This window comes from Pogona vitticeps, chromosome 1, assembly GCF_051106095.1.
Source record: "Pogona vitticeps strain Pit_001003342236 chromosome 1, PviZW2.1, whole genome shotgun sequence".
Classification (NCBI taxonomy): domain Eukaryota; kingdom Metazoa; phylum Chordata; class Lepidosauria; order Squamata; family Agamidae; genus Pogona; species Pogona vitticeps.
In genome coordinates, this window is record NC_135783.1 from 319,965,994 (window position 1) to 319,981,580 (window position 15,587).

General features: G+C 39.8%; 1 protein-coding gene across 11 annotated transcripts in view; it reads left to right on the plus strand.

Annotated features, from left to right (window-relative positions):
* Positions 1-15,587, plus strand: part of LOC110079107 (basic leucine zipper transcriptional factor ATF-like) — a 107,713-nt gene that overhangs the window by 47,412 nt on the left and 44,714 nt on the right. The gene's annotated exons all lie outside the window — the stretch shown is intronic.

Genomic DNA, 15,587 nt, shown 5'->3' on the forward strand with positions numbered 1-15,587 from the left:
CTGAGTAGATGGGCAAGAGTCCAGTAGTTGCTGATCTCAGAGAAAGACAGTAACTCTGAGGACTGTGTACACTGTGTATGTGTACGGCAAATTATTATTAATCGGCTCTACCTAAAGTCTCATTCTACAAGATTTTAACTGCTGAGTTTGAATGGAAGTGATTTTTTTTCCAGAATTTCATTCAGGTTCGGCTTGAGTTACAAATACAAATACTTATTTTTAAAAGCTCCTCAGAGAGCTTGTTTCCCCAGTGGGATAACTCCTCCTGCTGTTGCTTAGATGTTTAACTGAATGTGCCCTTTCTTCGGAACATTCCACACACAGTGTTACAAGAAATGTTTGTGTGTGTTTTTTTCTTTACTGGCCTTCAGTTAAGAATCTCGGCTTTGAATTCAGAAGTCCAGAATGTAAACTTTGCGATAAATGGAACAATATGCGTCGATTTTTGGATGCCCTTGGAAATACTGAGAATTACAAAAGGCTGGTGGGGTTCTACTTTTGGTTTAAATGGCAGGTATCCTATTGGATAGTTATGCCGGTGTCAGCATAATGGTGTCAACAGCAGTGGTGAATTACCACTGGTTAACAATTTATGGTTTGCATCCTTTGTAATCCACAAGCACATGGGATGGTGTGCAATGGGGAATGCAAGTGGTGAATTATTAGCTGGAAGTAATTAACCATTGCACTTGTAGCTGTGTAACTAAGTGATAGGGTTGTGTGGCTAATGAGCATATGCCAAGCAGCATCTGTCAATAAAGCAAAGTGTGCTGTTTCTATACTGCCCCATAGCGCTTAAAGCACTCTCTGGGCAGTTTATAATTTAATTACCATATTTTTTGTGTGTAATATGCTTCCACGTATAAGTCACCCCCTACTTTTCTAACCCAGAATTTCTTTCTTCGCAAGAAAGTGGAGGGGAAAGGCAGGTATCAAAGTGCTTTGATTCCTGCTTACCCCCTCCACTTTCTTCAGAAGAAAGTGGAGGGGGAAAGCAAGAATCATCAAAGTGATTCCTGCTTTCTTCTTCCACTTTCCTCACAAGAAATTGCTTTCCCCTCCCCTTTGTTGTGAAGAAAGTGGAGGGGAAAAGCAGGGATCAAAGTGCTTTGATCCCTTCTCCCTCCTTACTTCTGTGTATAAGACAATCCTAAATTTTTTAATCTAAATATTGTAGAGAAAAGTATAATCTTATACACAAAAAAATACAGTATTCAGACTGTACATTGCCCTTCCCCCGTGAGCTGGGTACTCAACTTTAGAACGATAGAAGTTTGAGTAAACTTTGAGCCAGCTACCTGAGCCCAGGATCGAACTCAGGTGTGAGCAGATTCTTCACTGCAATACTGCAGTTTAATTATTGTGCCACAAAGTAATAAAAAGTTTGGTCTGATAGAAGTTGTACATTGGAATAATTCTGCTGATACTCTAGTTTTACGTCAGAGTGCCAGGATTGTAGATGGCTGCATGCTTAAGGTTTTCAGTAACTGTCTTACCTTCAGCTATGCTGTCAGTTCATTTAGTAGAATATGTGGTGTGGTACTGTAGTGGATTCAACCACCCCTTTTATGTTGACTTATCACATAGTTTGTTTTAGACTGTTTTGTGATAGTGACCTAAAATGTTTGACTTGCATTAGGTAACTGTCCAAAGTGGGCTTTGATGTCACATTAACCAGATATAAACGTCTGTAAATCAGCTCCAGTGGGAACAAAGTTCAAGAGACACAACTTTCAAATTCCTGAAGCTTAGAATTCTTCCCCCCCCCCCTTGGGGTGTGTGGGCATGCTTGGGCATATTAAACTTGTTTTCATATGAGGCTGTGCACAATGAGAAAGAAAAGAGCATCAAATATTACAACAGCCACATGTACATTTGTCATGTGATTTTCCTGTCGTCATGTCATGATCCCCTATCTATGCCCTTGAGATGTTATGGCTGGGGATTCTGTTTCCGTGTCTGAATTAATCCAGCTTTCCTTCTTTAACTGATTAGCTTCTCCGACACCCCAAAGGAATCAGAGGCCTACATATCAAAGATTCCTGTTCGTTGTGTAATGAATGGGGGCTAGGATAACTGTTCAGCTTGGATGAGAGGGTAGGGGCAGCTACTCTAAACTGAGCCGGAAGAAGACAGTAAATAATATCTTCAAATAGATATAAAACATTCCCAAAAGGCATCCTGTATATTTTAATAGATGTACGTAAAGGTGAGCAAGAGACAGTAATACCTAACCCTTGTGGAATACTTTGGCTGGAAACCTTCCCTGTGAGGGAAACCAATATTGTTTCCCCAAGCCAGTGACTAAGGCTAAAAGAGCAGTTTACTGAAGGGGGAGTCTCAGAAAGAGGTGTTTCTATTACTTGCAATTAAATAGCACTGTGCACCTGTTTAATCTTTTCCCTGCAGGCCACCCTTTGTCCAATTCATCCCAAATGAGTTCACGGCATAGGCAAAATTCAAACCAGGAGCTTCCTGATCCTCCTGCAGCAGCTTGCATCACAAAAGCAGCATGAATTAATCGAAGATAGAGATGTTTGTGCCGCACTAGAGAGTGGTTATTGTTGGAGGTTTTGGGGGTTTGTTTTTGGCAACCTTGCATGCTACCTGTAATTTTTGTTACTGGGAGGAACTTTTATGGGTTGAGGTGATTTATCCAGCACTAATCAATCGTTCCTTCCAGTCGTTAATTTCCAAGAGACCCTCTCCTCTCTGCTGAGTGTTTCTTTCCCTCTCTTTTGTTGGTTGTTGACAGTTGTTTGCTTGCTGCTGATCTGTTCATTTAGTTATTAAGTATGAATGTAGTAAAGAAAGCAGCATAGACAAGGGTGTAATTTTTGCAACTGTAACTAAAGAATTTTTTTTATTTTCTCCTACAAATGTCTCAGAGCAAGTTACTGAGAATTTAAGTGCCAGTTCATGAGAAAGATGAGGACTTTGTGGAACTCGTTGCTATTCTCTTCTGTGGATCTTTGTACTATTGCATACCAAACAGGGAATTTTACTAGAAATTCAAAACTCTTCGAACAGTTATTGTGTCCTTGGTTTAGGAGTGCAAGTGTAGGATACAAACCATGTGCATCTTCACACTATATTCCTCTTCCCTTATCTGAAGGCTTTTCTTCCCTTTTCTTAACACTTATTCTATCACATTTGAACTAGACACACAATGTTTTGCAGCTACTAGATAGTAAATTGAGGTAAGCTGACCAGTCTGGAACACCTGTTTTGTGGAAACTACAGATTTTTTTAAATATAAAACCCAAAGGGTTGTGGGTTTGGGGCAGGTGTTGCTTTGGTTTTATGAGGAACAAGTAAGTGTGAGGTTGTCAAAGACCAGGAGGAGTTTGCTTAGAGGGATGCAGGTTTAACTCTTGACAACTAGCTGAGAGCAAGAAGATGATGGCAGGTGCTGTTGACTAGAATTCATAGCATCAGTTTGTTTAAATTGCACAGTATATTTTATGTGCAAGAGTTTTCTGCAATACTTGAATGTTCTTTTCTAGTATATGAGAAGATGCCATGTGAAGAGGAAAAAGATATGGCGAATGACAGGGTGTTGGTCCTGGAAAACTCCCTGACATTGGACATGATGCCAATACACAAAGCACTTTGGTGAGAGCTGGCAAGGCTCCATCTAAAAGAGCAGAGAGATCACAGTGACTTCTGGTGCAGTGTTTCCACCCTGTTTTAGTATATGGTTGAATGGAGTGGAATATTCTAATTACAGGTGATGCTTTCAAGTTGGCCTTTGGCTTCCAATTGTGGTAAGACTTTGGGGTCAAATTGGAGGGTGTGTTGTAACCAGGCAGAGGTGTAGCTTCTAGTGTGGTAACTAGGTTTGTAAAACTAGACTTAAGCCTGTGGGAGAAGTTAAGCAAAAGCAGGACTCAAATAGCATCTGCCTACATGCCAGGTTCTGAAGAGCAGCCCTTAGTTCTTATTTGGGATGTATGTGTGCTATACTTATTTTAAGCATTAGATACAGTTATAACAATAGTCAGCACATCAGTCTTCACAACTCACACGTACCTTGGCCTCCTGTGAGCTCATGCTTCCTCCCCGTCCACGTGGCTGAAGTGACAGTTGTGGGGGAAAAATACTTTGGTGAGAATTCTCTAGAATTCTTTAGCTCTTGAATCTTATACAACATTTGTTGCTATTTTGTGGCACTGAGACCTCCAAGCTACACAAACCAGCAACTGGGTGGACTTACTTTATGGGGAGCAGCCTTTCTTGAAAAGCTGTTGAATCCTAATCCGATTTAAAGACTGGGGTGGGCCTTTCAGATGTTTTGGACTGCAGCTCCTCGAGTTCCCCCAGGCAAAGTTCTGGGACCTGCAGCTAAAAATTAAATGTCCATAGAGCATCCTTGCAATACCTATACATGGGCTTCTGTTGCCATGATAAGCTTTTAAAGAAGAAGGAATTCATGATGGCAAGTCTCCTTGGAAGTCTTAATGGCTCATGGGATGGTTAATTCTCTGAAAGATGTCCTCTGTAGAGCCTAATGGGCAATGAGACTTCCTATCCAAAAAACTCCTCTTGTGACACTTAGAGTCTTGAAATTCCCAGGCACTACTACCAGGACAGATTCCTTCATCATAAAATGCTTATAGAGGTCAATGTGTAGGTAATGTAAGGTGCTCTGTGGAGTTTTATTTTTTGGTTGAATCTCCCAGAATTCTGCCTGAGGGATTATAGGCAGATTCTGGGAGTTGTAGTTGGAAAAAAAAATCCAGAAGTCCCGCCCCAGTTTAAAGGTAAAGAATCCCAAGAAGAAAGACCAGGGCGTCTTTGAAGTGGCCAATCAGTTGTTAGCACCTGCACAGTAGAGAGAACAGGCATATAAGTCAACTGGTTACACTCTTCCCTGTTATAGTGAATTCTATTTGAATTTACCTCTCACTAAATTAGCATCTACACTGTATGCTTTGTTTTTTTTGCTGGTGTATAAGTGGCCAGTCTATTCTTCTCTCTGGTTTGGGTCATTAGCAGGATCTTACAGCTTGTAGAAAAAAATTCCTTGGCCACCTAGCACACTTAAGTCCTTGTTGGACTGGTTTTTTTTAATGTTTCCTTTCTTAGGATTTTTCCTCTTAAAGGCATTTTATGTTTAAATTATGAGGTTTCCCTGAGACTCTAGCTACATAAGCAACTGTGCTGAATGTTATAAACAAAGGGAAAGGTAATCTTCTCAGCTGGTCAGTATTACCAGCTGTATGATGGTTAGGTCAGAAGGTCATTTTGATAGGTTCATGTTACTGATTACTTGGCCCGTCCCTACCAAAATGTTCATGTGTTTTCTTCTGCATTGGTGCAAATATTGCATCTTCATTTTTTTTCTATACTGTACAGTATTTTTTTTAAAAAAGTTCCTCCTAATTGCCATGTTTTTTGTAGAATAATACATTTCCTCCAAATACTTCCTTTTTGAGCATTTCTTCACATGGTTATCTGAGATGCTCAATTCATAAAGGCTGGATCAGATTCTGTTAATGTCGATTATTTAAAAATAACATTTAGCCTAAACTTCTCAGTAGAATATCTTGCACTATCTATTTAGATGATGACTGTGCATGGTGGGGTACAGGCCTGGGAAGTGTATTTGTATTCTTTGTTGGCAGCAACCCTATGTACTATGATACTTGAGTGATATCTGGCCAGATGTGTCCTATAAAGAACAAGTGTTTCCTGCAAGTATTATTGGTCATAGCCGGATAGCTCAGTGTGTTGGAGGACCTGACTATGGAACTTGGGTTTAGGAACTTGATATGCTACTGTGCCTTCTGGGAGAAGAACCAGATTATGTAACATTGAACAAGGTACATGGTACCAGGCAGCCACTGCAAAGTGTTATTGGTAAACTGTTTGTGAATACTTTGTAACTAGAAACCACTGAGAATGGTTGCCACAAGTTGGAATTGACCTGATGGCACTTAATTAGTTCCTCCTCAAGGTTAATTTGTACATGGGGAAAAGAATCAGGAGGTTCCTCCACCCCTTGTTTAAATAGCTTCATTTAAATATATGTGAGATGGATGGCCTTGCACCTGGATTTTATCATAGAAAATCATATGTAAGACCTGGTCCAGATGAATTGAGTTATTTGCTCTAGGCCTTCACAGTGAAGATTTCAGTACTACAAAATGAGGCAAATATGTGACCATTACTGTAACGGACACGATTTAAAAGGGAATGGGTTTATCTCCCACTGTTTGTAGTCCTTTAAATGTCATTGATTGTGATACTGAGGCTTAAAACGTGTCTGCATCCACACAAATAAAATGTGCAGAAGTGTTGCAGTGGTGTGTACTGTGTATGTGCATCACACTTACAAAATACTGTACTGTGTTTTTTTTCTGAAAAAGTTTCTGCAGATACCTTAACACAAGTAAATGATAATAAACGTGCATGAAATTAAAAAAAAACTATTGGAAAACAGACAGACACATCTCTTATTAAAAAAAGGTTTAAGTAGGATCCAGAAAAACTAAATTTTAAAACATCTGTTTAGTTTTCCGGACTGCTTAAGGATAAACAGTGGCCACTGGAGAGCTTTATAGGCAAGCAAGCTATTTATTGGCGAGAGCAGAGAGTGATTGATATAGCATTTCACTCTGCGGCAAAGAGCTTGAATTAGAATTCCACTCTGAGGCAAATGGGATGCTACACACAGATCTTGTTGTAACAAATACCAGTTTGGTGCCATTGCCTTGGTTGCCTTCCAGAAACCCTGAATGGCCTGGCAAATCATGCCAGCTCCTTTTTTCTTTGACAGACATGTCAGACTCATTTTAATTATAGGCAAAATGTTTCTTGGAAAATCTACAGAGCCTTCTTTCTAGGAGCCACAACAAGAGATTGGCTGTGAAGTTGTAAAGGTTTTGGATGCTTTGAAAAGTTATGCTCAAACCAGTCCTCACACTGTCTCTATCTTTAAAACAAATGTAGGCGTAACAGTGGCTAGAAGGTATCTTAGGGTACCTTCTACTTTTAAAAAAATCCTTCATTTAATGGTGTTCATAAATCATGGAGAGTTCTTTCTCTTGAAGGATGAAGTGTGTGGCTCTTCGGCCAACACAGGGAACTAAATCTTAATCTGCAAGTACATCATGACAGAATTCTGACTAGATTCCTTTTATTCAGTGAAAGCCATAAGATGAACGTTGATAGCAAGTTCAGATTTGTTCTCGCCTGTTGCCATATGCAGGAGGAGATATGCTTGGCACTGCATTTAGGCTTTGCTGCATCCATCGGTGAAGCAGTCATGTGATCCAGACGCTGGGCTGTCAGATTGTCAAGTGCTGTATCAGCTGTGTTAGGTTAGGTTAGATTAGGCATCCTTCAGTCTCGAGGGACTATGATATCATGCTCTGCATGGAGGACTTGGAACAGCATCTAATGTGGCTGAGAAAGCCAATTCAAGAGTGACAATCCCTTCCACACTGAGGACAAATCCAATCTGTTCCCTGTCCAGCTCCCTGATTTTGCTGCTTTTGTGACTCCCTCTTTGCCTCGGCCTGCTGGACAAGGGTCTCTTCAAATTGGGAGAGGCCATGATGCACCGCCTGCCTCCAGGCTGAACGCTCAGATGTCAGGGTTTCCCATCTGTTGAGATCCATTTCCAAGGCCTTCAGATTCCACTTGCAGATGTCCTTGTATCACAGCTGTGGTCTCCCTCTGGGGCGATGCCCTGCACTAATTCTCCATAGAGGAGATCTTTTGGAATCCGACCATCAGCCATTCTTACAACGTGCCCAAGCCAACGTAGATGTCACTGTTTCAGTAATGTATACATGCTAAAAATTCCAGTTCGATCTAGGACTACTCTGTTTGGGGCTTTGTCCTGCCAGGTGATACCAAAATGCATCGGAGACAACACATATGGACCATGTTCAACTTCCTCTCCTGCCGTGCACAAAGGGTCCAGGACTCACTGCAGTAGAGGAGTGTACTCAGGACACAGGCTCTATAGACCTGGTTCTTGGTATATGCCGTCAGCTTCTTATTGAGCCATCAGCTGTGTAAATGCAGTAAAATTAGTAGCCGCCCCACTCTGGGATGTACACCTTCATGTAGTGAAAGGCATTGAGTGTGTCAGGATGCCAGACCCTATGACAAGTCCAGACTTTCCCAAGGTTGAAAGATCAGCACTGATACACCAAACTAAGATGCATCCACCCTCTCTAGAATTAATGTTCATATTTGCAGAAGATAATTGATTGTTCAGTAGTGATGGGGATGGGAAACTCTTGAAAGGCAGTTAATGGGTAGCAGCAATAGTGGAAGGTGACAATGGCAGATAATTAATTAGAATGGTAGAGGATTTTTCACAGATGATGCCAGTGACACTCAGGCTAACGTTTGGAATATTGTGTTCAAGTAGTCAAAGCTAAGCAGGTTTTCTACCTTGAAGATTTTATGATGGGACATTCAAAACAAAATGGAGATAGAGCTAGAAGCTGAGATTTTGAAATTGGAAGAGCAAAGCATGAGTGTAAATAAAACAGGGGAATGTTCTCTTCTCAGTCTGCATACAGAACATATCATGTAGAAAGCTGAATTAGAAAGAGAATTGAAAATTGGGGGAAGAAACAACACTTTGTGCCAATGACACAGGAATAAGAATAGTATAACATCAAGTCAATTTACAGTAACAGTGACTTGACTTGATAAGACTGCTGGATGAAGATAAAAAAGATGCAAAAAGAGGGTTACAGCTGAACATGAAGATCACAACAAGATTTACATAAAATTAATGTTGTCTCTGAAGATATCAAATTGTTAAATATTTTCTATACTTTAATTCAGTTATCCATCCAAATGGAGGCTGCATTTGGAACTAAAATTATAAGCAAACTAGAAAAGAATCTGAAATGGAAGGATGTCATAGCAACCAAGGTCAAGATAATCCATACTGTGGTATGCCCAATAAGGATGTTAGGGATGTGAAAGCAGGATAGTAATAAGAAAAAAAGGGGTGTGTTTGAAATGTGGTGTTGGAGAAGAATTTTACAAGAACTGATGAATAGTTCAGTGGTTTAGGTACCTGACTTTGGAACCAGAGGTTGTAAGTTTGATTCCCACTGTGTCTTCCTGACAGGAATTAGACTTGATGATCCATAGGGTTCCTTTCCAGTTCTGCAGTTCTAAGATATTTTATAAGTACCATGGACCAACAGAAACACGAATAAGTAGTTCCAGATCAAATCAGTTCTGAACTATCCCTAATGACTGAGGCTATCATACTTTGGATATGTCATGAAAAGACAGGGCTCAGTGGAAAAGTGATGTAGGAAAACAAGAAAAAAAAACCAATGAATTAACTTGGTAAGGGGAGAAATAGCATATAGCTGGCAAGATCTGAGCAATGATATCACCTTTCTGAAGTTGTGAAATTAATACTAGCACATGACAACAACAAAACATCCTCTCTGAGCTGATTGTGTCTAGAAGGGCTTTTTATTTTCTTGCTAAGCCTTATTGATCGATAATGAAACTATCCATCTGGGAAGGAGTATCTTTGTAGAATTTTTCAGCACATCTTTATTGGTTGACTTACAGCAGCAAGGATAGAAAGCGGGATAGCTTTTTAGACTAGGAGGGCAGATTGTGATTCTAGTGTATTTGGAGAAAACTGCTGTTCAGATACCCTGTTCAGTCACAATTATCCTGGGTAGCTTTAGGTAAGACCTGGCTAAGGATTGGACTTGATCCCCATATTCAGTAGCACCTATTGACAGAAGATGTCTTATTAGTATGTAAATTTCATGATGTTCCTTTTCTTATTGTTGCATAAATGTCTGTAGTTTGTAAGTGCTTGCTAAACTACTTGTGTCAACCCAGCTGCCTGATCTGGGCCATGTGGGCTCACTTACCTTTTGTAGAAAGGCATTAATTTATCTGCTTTCTTCCCTTTTCAACAGAAGAACAGGCTGGATCTTTTAAAGATCTTGGACACTAGTGGAGCCTGGTTGTTGAGAGAATACAGTGTTAAGTGTAACCAAATGGAAACTTACAGTATGTTCTTCAGCATAATAGTGGAATGAAGGACATGGTGCCATAAAATACATGATATGCTCACTTACCTTGACTAGGCATTTATGCCTTGAGTTTTTTTTTCACATCTGTGAAATGCATTTACCTACCTACTCACAAGGCTGTTTTTCAATAAGGACACAACAAGCAATTTGAAATATTGTCAACAAATCTTGGAAGTCTTTTAATTGTTCTTTTGCACTGAAATGTGCAGAGTATTTGACTATATTTTTAGTCCATATAAGTGAACTGACTGGAGTTGATTCCTTTCAGATCCCACAGGACTGTATCAGAGTACAATAATACACCTCTCAAGTGCTCCATCTGAGGATGATAAGACAGGGTTCAAGGGCAGTTTCTGGCAGAGGAAGCCCTGTAACAAACAGGAGAGTTAATTATTTGTAGCTTACATTGTGTTCTTGGCTCCTTCATTGAAAAAAATATATGTTTCTTAACAATCAAACACAATACAAGTTTCAGTTGAGGACTTAAACTTGTGAACTAAATTAATAATTTTCTCAGAAATTGCCCTATCTGTTTTAAAGAGCTATAATTTCAGCATACTGATTCTCAGTTGTTCTTACATGTGATATTGTGAAACAGTGTTTAATACTAACAAAAAGAAACCATGCCACTGTATCATGAAATTATAAAAGTAAACACTCTGTTCCCACATTTCAGCTGCAGTCTGTGGGGTTTGTAGTGACTGATCAAGACTCATGTATGCATAGTTGGAATAGTCTTTCATGTAGATAAGGAATCATTGATTCATACGAGGAAAGCAAAACACAGTCAAGCTGCCCTAGGGTTTCTGTCTTCCAGTTCTTCAAATTTAGGCAGACTAATCTGCATATTAATTAAATTAATATTTGCAGTCTTACTTGCATAATATGCATTTTTGATAGCATACACATTTTAACCAGTAGCTTTCCTTGTGCCAGTATGATATACTGGCTCAATGAACTTAAAATAAGTATTGAACTTAAAATAAGGATATCCAAATTCAAATCTGAGATTAGTCACTAAGCATCCTTAGGGGTCTGAAGAAGTGAACTTGTCCATGAAATCTCCCATTAAAGTATGGCAGTTAGTCTTTAAGGTGCCACAGTGTTTTTGTCTTCTTTATGTTTTAATTTTTGTGTTGTCGGGACAACCTCTCATCCAAACCTACCTTACAGGGCTGCTTTCAGCATAAAATGCATAGAAGAGAACCATGTAAAGCAGCTATGTATATGGCTGCTGCAGTTAAAAAAAGATGGAATGATGTTTCACACACACGTGAACTTACGTTAATACTGTCATGAGATGGCTGTTGTTTTTACCATCAGTTTTGATCCATGATGAAAACCTCCTACAGCTACTACAGCAAGCCGCCACAACTGGCACCCTGTCATCTGATCTGCAGGGTAAAAGGCAGGGTAAAATAATGCCAACTTGCAGAAATTAGGGGAAAACACTAGGTAGCATTTCCTTCACAAAGAGCGATAAAATATATTATTATAATGAGAAAATATCCCAGCTGAACTTTCTTTACCCTATTAGATATTAGTTAGTTAGTTAGCCATCCTTCAGTCTCGAAAGACTATGGTAATGTGCTCTGAATAGAGGTCCTGGAACAGCATCTAGTGTGGCTGAGAAAGCCAATTTGAGAGTGACAATCCTTTCCACACTGAAGACAATTCCAATCTGTCCCCTGTCCAGCTCGCTGATTTTGTTGCTTTCGTGACTGCCTCTTTGCCTCGACCTGCTGGACTTCAAATTGGGAGAGGCCGTGATGCAATGCCTGCCTCCAGGCTGAACGCTCAGATGTCAGGGTTTCCCATCTGTTGGGGTCCATTCCTAAGGCCTTCAGGTCCCGCTTGCAGATGTCCTTGTATTGCAGCTGTGGTCTCCCTCTGGGGCGATTTCCCTGCACTAATTCTCCATTACAGGAGATCTTTTGGAATCCGACCATCAGCCATTCTCACAACATGCCCGAGCCAACGTAGATGTTGCTGTTTCAGTAATGTATACATGCTAAAAATTCCAGCTCATTCTAGGACTACAGTACTCTATTTGGAACTTTGTCCTGCCAGGTGATACCAAAAATGTGTTGGAGGCAACACATATGGAAGGTGTTCAGCTTCCTCTCCTGTCTTGCACAAAGGGTCCAGGACTCACTGCAGTACAGGAGTGTTCTCAGGACACAGGCTCTATAGACCTGGATCTTGGTGTATGCTGTCAGCTTTTTATTAAGCCATACTTTCTTTGTGAGTCTAGAGAACACGATAGCTGCTTTGCCAATGCGTTTGTCCAGCTCGGCATCTAGGGAGAGGGTGTCAGAGATGGTTGAGCCAAGGTACACAAATTCATGAACAACCTCCAATTCTTGCATGGAGATGGTAATAGATTTTTCAAACAAACAAATTTTACTATTAGATTTTACAAACACACATTCCTATATGGGAAAATGCAGGCGCCAGTCCAATGTGACATCTCCTTCTAAAAACTTATTAGCTGCTGTTTTGTTTCACTGCTTTGGACCATAGCATAGCAACAAATGTGATCCATAGCAACGTTTCAAACTGTTCTTCTTGGACTGCACCATCCAGAGACCCTTAGCAAGAATAGTTGTGAGCATGTTAGCTGGGAAATAAAATGATCTTGCCATCTTTTGCTTCCTCATAAGCCCAAATATATTGGTGTTCTATGCAAAATGACTGATGTGTAATGCAGTAGGATACACTTAATGCAGTAGAATACATGTCTTTTTAAGCAGTTGAAAAGGCCATAATAAGCTCTCAAGATAAATTAATGTATAAATAGTTATTTAAAAAGAACATTATCATTTCCTTTTCCTTGTTTTATCTCTTTCCAGAAATATAACATTCACAACAGCTATAAGCTTGCCCTGAACAATAGAAGCTTCTGATTATTTATAATAAATAAATTTATTTATAATAAATTCTCCCCCCAACCCAGCAAAAAAACCCTCTTGGTGTCTTCAAGGCAGCACCCACCATAACACCAAATTAAGGTTTGGCATACATATGAAAGATAAAAGATAACTGTTGTTTCTGGAAGGCTATAGCATCATACATTCAGAGTGCTGTAGACCCCTTATCCAGATGCATTTTTAAAATATATGATCGGAAATAATTGTCTAATTTCATTCTGAACTTAATCCTTTTTTGGGGGAAATAAATGCCAGCTGTGACAAACACAGGTTTCTGATTTTTCCTTACAGGTCTAAAATTCTATAGGGCTCTTAGGGAGATGTTTAGACATCAGACTCTCTGACCTAACATTTTTAGTGAGTTAGCCAGGTGGATCAGGTAATGAGATACCAATCATATACTGTTCTGGGTCTGATTAATGTTCCATCAGTAACATTTTAATTTTGCCTTACCTTGGGAGACAAACCCTATAAAAAGGAGGCTGTTCACAATTAACTGAAAGAAGGTCTGCTTATGTAAAGTAATTTTGGAAGAGCCACAAGGTAGGCAAAATTGTTCATAACTTATTTAACCAGATGATGAAAATTCTGCAAAACCCTTATGCTATGAAATTGCCACCTTAATGATGTTTAAGAGAAAGATCTCTCTCTCTCTCTCTCTCTCTCTCATCTGTGAAAGGGAAGTGCTACTGTTATAGACAGATGAAAACAGTTCAAAGCGAAGACATTCTGACCACCGCAACTACAGAAAAAGTTGCACTTGTCTACAAGGACACTGTATACTTCTGAATGGTGGTATAGCATAAATTCATAGTCACAGAACTTCAATGCAATAGACTGCACAACAATATGTAAGCAGACAGACTTCAAGAAGGAAATTACAGTTCATGTTCAGCACACCAGACACTTGGTCTGCAAAAATTTCATTCTTCCTAAAATTGAAAAGAAGGTACCTGGATTTCAATATTTTTTGAAAAAATAAATGAACTAGGTGCAGACAGATGCCCTCAAGTGCTTCAGTCAACATTTCAGTGTCACTGAACAATGGTTTTACATTGAACTACATTGCTTCTTCCATGCTTTAGGGAGGTCACTATATAGATTAGGAGTAATCCTCAGGACTTGATATGCTGCCTGTGTTGATCTGACAGCACAAGATTGAAACAGGTAGCAGTATAATGAAGAAGATCTGCTTCCTGCCATATTTTACAAAGCGCCTCCTTCTTTATATTTTTAAAGGGGTAGCTATGCCAATCTTTTCTTATAAAATCAACAGCCTTATCACCTTAAAAGCATTAGAATGAATTTGTCCTGACACAGGACACTTTGTGTCCTGTTTCTATCCCAGAGCAGCAGCTATACTGAATTCCACTCTGTAGTGCAATATTAATGTGTTGTGCGATGTCGTGAGAATGGTTGACGGTTGGATTCCAAAAGATCTCCTGTATAGAGAATTAGTGCAGGGAAATTGCCCCAGAGGGAGACCACAGCTGCGATACAAGGATATCTGCAAGTGGAATCTGAAGGCCTTAGGAATGGACCCCAACAGATGGGAAACATTGACATCTGAGCATTCAGCCTGGGGGCAGGTGGTGCATCACAGCCTCTACCGATTTGAAGAGACCATTGTCCAGCAGGCTGAGGCAAAGAGGCAGTCCCGAAAGCAGCAAAATCAGGGAGCTGGACAGGGGACAGATTAAACTTGTCTTCAGTGTGGAAGGGATTGTCACTCTTGAATTGGCCTTCTCAGCCACACTCGATGCTGTTCCAGGACCTCGATTCAGAGGACATTACCATAGTTTCTTGAGACTGAAGGATGCCTATTAGTGTGTGATGGGAAATTGAATGTGAAGGATGTGGATGTGAATGAAAGGGATGTGTTTCATATGTAATGCACTATGTTTTCATGTTATGGATGCTATGTTATTGTGTGTTTTATCATTATGTGTACTGGAGATGGCATTTAATTTCGTTGTACGGAAGTACAATGACAAAGTAAATTCAATTCAGTTCAATTCAATTGTTGTCTATTATATTCACTATCTTTGTGTTAGTTCTTGTTTTAGAACTAACTATTCTAGTTAGTTATTCTGCTGAATAAGCCCTGCTTGAAATTCGTTCTCTGTGTAAAACTGGAGACCTCACTGGGGAGGTGGGGGCTTTCCTTTCCCAACATAAAACCCCTTACCAGAAGTAGGCTCATCTAGTTTTAAGCTTTGTAATTTTTAGAAAATGATGTATCACATTTTTATCCATCCATCTGTCCGTCTGTCCATCCGTCTGTCTGTCTGTGTACTGCAGAACTGGAAGGGACCCTATAGATCACTGAGTCTAGTTCTTGTCAAGGAGGCACAGTGGGGAATTGAACTCCCAGTCTCTGGCCTTTCAGCCAGATATCTAAACCACTATCCATTTTGTTTCAGATGTTAAATTTTTTTGCACATATGTCTCTGCTAGTGTTGATATTTTTTTATCATTTTGTGTGAATTGGTAGTCTATACTTCGTTCTCTCTCTTGAAGAATTGAGCACATGCATGTTCAGTTAAAACAACAGTGCATAGATGCAAAATGTTGCGAATTAGACAGCTCTTTTCTGAGGACTGTATATATG